The sequence below is a fragment of the Mus caroli genome, chromosome 15 (genome assembly GCF_900094665.2).
Source record: "Mus caroli chromosome 15, CAROLI_EIJ_v1.1, whole genome shotgun sequence".
Classification (NCBI taxonomy): domain Eukaryota; kingdom Metazoa; phylum Chordata; class Mammalia; order Rodentia; family Muridae; genus Mus; species Mus caroli.
Window position 1 is genome coordinate 12,488,004 of NC_034584.1, and position 9,299 is coordinate 12,497,302.

The window sequence follows — 9,299 nt, forward strand, 5'->3', positions numbered from 1 at the left end:
TTTCAACAGATCATCTGTTTTTGCTTGCAAATGGGCATCAGGAGCAGCTCTGTGAACTCTGACATTTCCTCAAACATGGAGGGATGCAAGGAGACTCAGTGTATCCTAATCAGAAGTTCCAGATGCTTCTGCCAGCCATTGTACCCAATTCTGCATTAACTGTACATGGCCTTTGTTTCATGGGAGTGTCGTGTGTAAACTATACTAGTAATAGGGATGGACGCATATATTTCCTTCTACAGTGTGAAAATTTATTGAAAAGTAGTAAACTTACAAATTTCTGGATTCCACACAGCAATCTGTTAGATAATATTACCTATCCTATTAATCTAGCTTAGATGAGTGCAGATTTTCTATTCTAATATAAACAATTAATATTATCTTTCATACCACATGACACATAGTATATAATAAATTTCTCTTACTACTTTCTCCACACGCAGACTCTCTTTTGCACTCTCTGTCTTTATCTGTCTCTGTCTCTGTCTGTCTCTCTTCTTCTCTCTTTCTCTCATCTCTCTCTATCTCTCTCTCTCATTCTCAAACACAGAGAGAGAGAGAGAGAGAGAGAGAGAGAGAGAGAGAGAGAGAAAGAGAGAGAGAGAGAGATTACAGAATGATATAAGAGGCTATAGTAGTATTCAAGATGTTTCAGAAGTAGTCTGATAAGTCTTTATCCATAAGGTCATAGACAAGACCACTAATCGAGAGGGAGTTGCTACACCAGAGTCAGAGTCTGAGAAAATTCTCCAGAGAAAAGCTAGAAGGTTAAAAACTGATTCAGGGTGTCAGAACAAGAAACAAGCCTAATTCCATATATGTATGGGTGGAAGAGCAAATGTGCTCTTTATGTGAAGAGTGAGGAGCCCAGCTGAGTTGAACATCCAGGGTCAGTAGGGAAGTTCTCGACTTCTTTGTCGCTAGCCCAGACACCAAGTTTCAGTTAATATTATTATTTGGAACAATGTCATCAAAATGTCAGTTTTTCATCACTTTATGGGATCCAGGAGATGCAGTTTTTAGGAGAGGGTATTAGTTGATTATGTATCTGAAAATAAGAAATTCACAATGGATATGTCTTAACTCCAAGACTTTGCCCAAATCTTGTGACCAATGTTTTTGTCTCATTATATTTCAATCATAATTTACTGAAAAGGTTGGAAGAGTAAAAGCATTTCATACTAATATTTTGATATGCATCTTGAGAGCCACCAAGAATATGGATGTTTGCATACTGTTCAGACACAACTGTACAACATTCACAGAAAATACCACATTTAGGTGTTTCTCTTTCTTTCCTTGGTCATCCATTTTTCTATTAATCTTTGCATTCAAATATGTTAAAAGATGATTCATCCTAGTTCGTTTGGATTCAGTCCTTAATGTAAAATCAAGAAGCCTGGCTTTGGGGCTAGAGGATGGTGAAATTATTGCGAGCACTAACTGTCCTTTCAGATAACAAGGGTTTTGTTCACAGTATCCATTTCTGGCTGTTCATGATTCATAAATTCCTGTAAATGTATTTCCAAAAGGTCCATCACAATCTTCTGGACCCAGGCATGTGTGACCCATATACAATTATCAAACAACAACTTAATAAGTGTGATGATGAAGAGGAGTAGAGGAGGAACAGGAAGTAAGGGAACATGTATAGAAAAGGATGAAGAGAAGGAGGAAGAGGACAAGGAGGAAGAAGGAGGAGGATGACAAGGAGACAGGGTTTCTCTGTATAGCTCTAGCTGTCCTGGAACTCACTTTGTAGACCAGGCTCGCCTCGAACTCAGAAATCCATCTGAATCTGCCTCCCAAGTGCTGGGATTAAAGATGTAAGCCAACACGCCTGGCTAAAATGTTTGGAATGCTGTCGTCCCTGGGTGGGTTCGAACCACCAACCTTTCGGTTAACAGATGAACGCACTAATCGATTGTGCCACAGAGACCCAGCTATGCATTTTTAAGTATTTCTGCATGCAGTGTTTTGTAAAGCATATAACAATTCAGATCTTTCATTATGAACTTTTGGTACCACCTGATGTACATAAATTAAAATAAGACATTGGATACCAAGTTCCACTCCTCACCAAAGAACTCTTTGTAATTCATACTATGTAGCAAAGGAAAAATTAGTTTTCTCCCATGTCAATGATTTTATCAACAACACTGCAGGGCAGATCTCATGTACAGAATAATTAAACAACAACAAAAAAGACACCATATTTTAAAGAAATTGTATTTCATCACCTGGAATACTTCATGACAATATAGAAACAAAGATGATTCAGGCAACTTACTAATGGACCTGTCAGATGGTAATTAATTCAGCCCAAGTAGCATAATTACATCAAAATATAAGCATCTCTCCCTTAATGTACTGAGGCCAAGATTTCAGGTCAAGCTCATATCAAGTGCCTAACACCCTTTTCCATAGGAGATATTTAGCTGAGTTCTTCCCTGTTATGAGTAAGAAGGGGGCTCACTGGGGTGAAGGGGATTTATCCAGTTTCTAATTCCAATCTTGAAGGCTCTAGGTTCATGATAACCATTCCACTTAATATCTTTCCCACATGCTTTAAATTACAAGCTTCTTAGAAGCCATAAACATTTGGTTCATTCCTTATCCTATGTAAATATCATCATTGTTAAAAGTTATATAAGTTTTGGTTCCATTTTTTAAAATTATTTCTTCAATGAGAAAATGACAACATTAATAGGTTAACTAGATTTGCTTATCAATAAACTATTTTATTTAGTCATTTATTTTCCCCATTTAAAAATATGAGATATTTTTTTTATTTATGTTTATTTATTTCCCCTCTGAAAATTCCCTATCCCCTCCCCCCTCCTCCTGCTCACACCAACCCACCCACTCCTGGTTTCTGGCTCTCCTCTCATTGATGACCAACTAGGCCATCCTCTGCATATGCAGTTGGAGTCATGAGTCCTACCATGTGTACTCTGGTTGGTGGTTTAGTCCCTGGAGCTCTGGGGGTACTAGTTGGTTCATATTTTTGTTCCTCTTGTGGGAATTCAAACCCCTTCAGCTCCTTGGGTACTTTCTCTAGCTCCTTCATTGGGGACCTTGTACTCCATCCAATGGATAGCTGTGAGCATCCACTTTTCTGTTTGTCGGGCACTGGCAGAACCTCTCAGGAAACAGCTGTATCAGACTCCTGTCAGCAAACACTTGTTGGCATCCAAAATAGTGTCTGGGTTTGGTGATTGTATATGGGATGGATCCCCAGATGGGGCAGTCTCTAGATAGCCTTTCTTTCTGTCTCTGCTCCACACCTCTTCTCTGTAACTCCTTCCATGGGTATTTTGTTCCCCCTTTGAAGAAGGATCAAAGTATCCACACTTTGGTCTTCCTTCTTCTTGAGTTTTATGTGGATTGTGAATTGTATCTTGGGTATTCCAAACTTCTGGGCAAATATCCACTCATCATTGAGTGCATATTACCTGTGTTCTTTGGGATTGGGTTACCTGACTAAGGATGATATCCTCCAGACCCATCTCTTTACCTAAGAATTTCAAAAATTCATTGTTTTTAATAGCTGAGTAGTACTCCATTGTGTAAATGGAGTATATTTTCTGTATCCATTCCTCTGTTGAGGGACATCTGGGTTCTTTCCAGCTTCCTATTCTTTCCAGGTTTCTATTAACATGTGCCCATGTTATATCATCTTCTGGGTATATGCCCAGGAGTGGTATTTCTGGGTCATACAATGAACTCAAGAAGTTAGACTCCACTCGGAAAACAAAACAAAATGAAACAAACAAACAAAAAAAAAATACAAAAACAACAACAAAAAAACCAAAAACAAACAAAACAAAACAAAAAAGGCAAAAAAAAAAAAGTTAGACTCCAGTGAACCAAATAACCCTATTAAAAATGGGGTACAAAGCTAAACAAAGAATTCTCAATTGAGGAATACAGAGTGTCTGAGAAGCACTTAAAGAAATGTTCAAATATGCCTTCAAATATGCTGTGTTAAATAAATGGTCTTCCTAAAAAAAAAAAATTAAAAAAAAAAGAAATGTTCAACATCCTTAATCATCATGGAAATGTACATCAAAATATTCCAGAGATTCTGCCTTACACCAGTCAGAATGGCTAAGATCAGAAACTCAGGTGACAGATGCAGGAGAGGTTGTGAAGAAGTAGGAACACTCCTCCATTGCTGGTGGTATTGCTAGCTGGTAAATCACTCTGGTAATCATTTTTTTAAATAAAATGCTACGTGCATGTAAACTACATAGTATGAAGTGGTGCTTGTGTATATTTACCCAAGATAAATATCAATTTATCATGTCATGGATATATGTAAAATTTATATTTTTATCAATAGTAACATTGTAAGTGGATACAAACACTTTGGAAATAAATCTGGAAATGCTTTAGAAAATTAGTAATAGTTCTACCTGAAAACCCAGCTATATCAGTCCTGGGCAGATACCCAAATGATGCTCTACCATATCACAAGGACAAATGCTCCACTAAGTTCATTGAAGACTTATTTATAACAGCCAGAATCTGGAAACAACCCAGATGTCCTTCAACAGAATAATGGATACAGAAAATATGGTACATTTATGCAACAGAATATTATTCAGCTATTGAAAATGAGGAAATCATATCATAAATTTTATACTAATATTTGTATAATAACTTGGAAAATACAATAAGAAGTGCATTTCAGGTTATTATAATGCAATATGTTTAGATTGTTGCAATTTATTCTTTGATTTAGGTATAAGTATTTTCTGAATACTTGAATTATTTTGGTTAGGATGGAAGGTCACTCTGGTAGTTCAATGAATATGTTAAATGTTCACAGAAAGCTTGTAATCAGATGATGAACAAGGTCATTGGGTATTCTGTGTCTGTGCATCACAATCAACTTATTTAGGTGTTCAAAAACACATACGATGAACTTTAAAAAGAAGTAATTTTGCTATTTTAATTAAGGTGTATGTTATGTGTCTGTGTAATATATGTAACGTGTGTGTGTGTGTGTGTGTGTGTGTGTGTGTGTATGTTATCCTCAAAATTTAAGAACATGGGCTTCAAGAGGCTCTAATGTGTTAGATATGGTTGTGAGCCACGTGATATGGATGATGGGAACCAAATTCAGGTCTCCTGGAAGATCAGTGTATATGTAACTTTTTTCTTCTGAATTATCATCTCTGAGGATTATGTTGAATAAACTCACCCTTTCTACTTATTTCTCAACTCAGTCTCACTGGCTCAGCTGTTGTGGCTCAAATGTCTTTACAAGCTGGTTAATTCTGGCTTCTCTTAAATTCACACTGGATTGCTCTGTTTGGCTGAAAACTAACTCTGGAAATTTGTTCTAATCTTCTGGCTCCTTCTTATTCTCTGGCTTCAACACCCTCTGCTGACCTGCACTGAACTGCAGGAACTCATGAACAATTCACCTTCCCTGCACTGCACACACTGCCCTGACTCCTGTCTGACTCTTCCCCACGCTGCTCTTAAATAGCGTTTCTCCTGAGAAGGGGATATATCCCACCTTTGGCTCATTCTGTCAAATCTTTTTCTCATTATTCATTTTCTCTGTCCCTCAGTCAGATGTCATTGTTTGTGACTAAAGCTTTGTACTAAAGGGTTCTAGCCATATAGATTAAGTGTGTACTAAAGGTGTGTCTGCATTCCTTTTGCATCTCTCAGACTAACAGGTCTTTGGATGTGATCAGAGCAGCTATGTTGCTGGATTAAAACTCCTCTACAGCTATTAATCAGTGGCTCATCTTTACAGTAAGTAACAGAGGAAAGTAAAGCAAAGCCAAGAGAATGTACTTACTATTATAAAAGAAAAATGTGGTTAAATAGCAAGGGAGATTGAATAAACAATATGTATACAGTTTAATACAAGTGAATTTTGCGATGCTTAATACATTATCCTCATTAGATTTGTTTATAACATGAGAGATATGTAGATATTTATATAAACCAAAATATGTCAGCATGAAGAAATGAAGAATAACTTTTATATAGGTGCTCAGATGCTTTTAAAAACTGTGTAATTCTTTTAAATGGAAATGTATAAAAGAAAATATATTTTAAATCCTTAAATATACATTAAAATTATTCGATTTCAAAAGGAAACTGCCAAATGTGAGTGTATATATTTATATATATACACATATACTCATATATTATATATACTTATATATTATATTTATGTTATATATTTATATATTTTATGTATATATTTGTATTATATTATAATATAAATATATTATATATTATATTATATATTATTATATATACTTATATATATTTTTTGTTTTGTTTTTTGATTTTTGAGACAGAGTTTCTCTGTGAAGCCCTGGCTGTCCTGGAACTCACTCTGTAGAACAGGCTGGCCTCAATATCAGAAATCTACCTGCCTCTGCCTCCCAAGTGCTAGGATTAAAGGCGTGCACCACCACTGCCCAGCAATGAATATTTTCTAATAGTAAAAATATTCTTCTATGTATTAATCTACACAATAATTACTTTTGAATATTAACGTTATATTTTTACTTATATTTAGTAATAAGATATATGTATGTATATATACAGATATATAACAATATGTACATATGTTTATTTGTATTTTTGCACATAGAAAAGTGATACATAGAAATAGTCATGAATATGGCTAGCTCCTTGAGAGAAAATTAATAGTAATTTTCAAAAGCAAATAAACTTTAAAATGTTCATTTGTTTACATTCTTATATCTATGAATATTTGGTGGTTTTATAAGCCAGATTTTTAAGTTTGTATCATGCATCTAAATAATTGCTCTATTTATTTCTGTATACAGCTGATACTTGATATGATTTCACAAGGACAAATATCAGTCATCTGAAATTCCTCAGAAGTGTTTTCCCGCACATGCATCAATAGTGCACTAGAGCACTGAATTCATCCCAGATGAACTAATCATAAAATGATACCATAATGAAGCTCATGTCACAAAATGTCATCAGCATGCTTATGTTAATGCAAACCCAGACAGTTGTAATCATTAAAGTTTCAAATTTGGAAATGCAATTGAACTTAAAGCTGAGTAACCTCACTTGCTCCCACAGTTCAGTTACAATGACAAGAATGTGAATCAGAAGATACATCAAAATAACAAAGTCAACTAAACCTAAAAAATACTGTCAAGGATAAGAAGCCTTATAGGAAGACGGGACAGCACCACAGTAACACATATGGCACACACACAGTCCTCTGGGTTTGATAACAAGAACTGAAAAAAGGAAAAGAAGACTGCTATGGTGAAGAATGAGGACAATGGGGTGCTACTTCCCATTGTTTTTACTGTATGTATTTTTTATAACGTTTTTAATAAAACTGAAATTAGATAAGTTATCATCTCCCTTTGCTCTCTGTAGGTCCTTCAGGCTCATTTTGTAAACAGCAGCAACAACAACTACAACCACCACTACCACCACCACAACAACAAGAAAAACCCCACAGAATGTTAAGGATATTCAGCTAAAATTTATGAATTGCAATTAGTAAAGGAGAATTTGAGCAAAATATAAAAGGACATCAAATGATATTGAAATGTTGATTTTATTTGAAATATTTTCATTAATCTTAAAAAATAATGTCAGGGAGCATTAATATATGTCATAAGCCAAAGAAAAATATTTTAAATAATACTATTAACCAAATAATATTATAGAGAATTTATGCAGAATTTTCACAAAAAACAACGTTAAAACCATCAACCAAGGAGTACAAAGGGGGCACTCATGGCTCCAGCTGGATATATAGCAGAGATTGCCTTATCTGGCATCACTGGGAGGGAAGCCCATTGTTCCTGTGGAGTCCTGATGACCCAGGTATGAGGAACACTAAGCTGCTGAGGCAGGAGTGGGTGGGTAGGTGCAGGAGCACCCTCATAGAGGCAATGGGGAGGGAGGAGGGGATAGGGGCCTTGCGCAGAGGAAACTGGGAAGGGGGATAACATTTGCAATGTAAATAAATAAAATAACCAATAAATAAATGAAAAATAGTCCATGGTATACAGAGACTATTTAAAAATACATATATTGAATACACAGTGGTCAATATGTAAGCAAGGACATTAGCTCCAGTTTACAATCTATGCAAATATTTTTGTGATTTCTTTTCACTCACAATATATTGATAATTATTCAAATGCAAGAAAGTTTTAAGAATTCTATTTTTTATTGGTTTCTTTCTCTATTTTCATTTCAAATGTTATCCCCTTTCCCAGTTTTCTCTGTACAAACCCACATCCCTTCTCCCTTCCCCCACGAGCTAACCCACCCCAGCCCCAGTGTTCCTTTACCCTGGGTCATCAAACCTACACAGGACCAAGGGGCTCCCCTCCCAGTGATGCGAGATAAGGCCATCCTTTGCTACAGCTGAAGTCATGGGTAACCCCATGTGTACTCTTTGGTTGATGGTTTAATCCCTAGGAGATCTGGGGTGTCTGGTTGGTTGATATTGTAGTTCTTTCTATGGGGTTGCAAACCCCTTCAGCTCCTTCAGTCCTTGTCCCAACTACACCATTGGGGTCCTTGTGCCGATGTTGGGCTGTGTACACCCGTATCTATATTTGTCAGGCTCTGGTAGAACCTCTCAGGAGAAAGCTATATAAGACTCCTGTCAGCAAGTACATTTTGGCATCCACAATAATGTCTGGGTTTGGTGACTGTATATGGGATGGATCCCAAGGTGGTGCAGCCTCTGGACAGACTTTCTTTCAGTCTCTGTTCCACTTTTTGTCCCTGCATTTTCTTTTGACATGAGGAATTTTAGATTAATATTTTTGAGATAGGTGGGTGACCTATCCCTCAACCAGGGGACTTGTCTATTCACTGGATCTAGTCCCTACAGGTTTTATCTCCCCTTTGTTATATATTTTGTCTAATGCTAATAATGTAGAAACAAAATAGTATTTTGAAATTCTAGCAACAATATTCTCTTCAAAGATAAATTTCAGCAAGGACAAATATATAGCAAAAGTATAAATTATTGTAAGCATTTTGAAGACTGCTTTTAATAAATAGATCATGTGGTAAACTCCAGTTTTGACTTTATAATATTGCACGTTTCATTCCAACAAACCATGTTAAGCAACAGCATGTTGCATGTTCTCTCTCCTCTCCTCTCCTCTCCTCTCCTCTCCTCTCCTCTCCTTCCTTCTTTCAAATTTTCTTTAAAATTTGACATTTGTAAATATATTTTATTTATCTATTCTTCTCTCATATAGTACATCTCACCTGTACCCTCCCCTTCTTTACTGTCC

At 36.0% G+C, this 9,299-nt stretch overlaps 1 non-coding gene across 1 annotated transcript; it reads right to left on the minus strand.

Moving 5' to 3' along the window:
* Window positions 1-1,865: 1,865 nt before the first annotated feature.
* On the minus strand, window positions 1,866-1,939 carry Trnan-guu. The gene has a single exon. It is a non-coding gene; the product is annotated as a tRNA-Asn (tRNA).
* Between the last annotated feature and the right edge of the window lie 7,360 nt (window positions 1,940-9,299).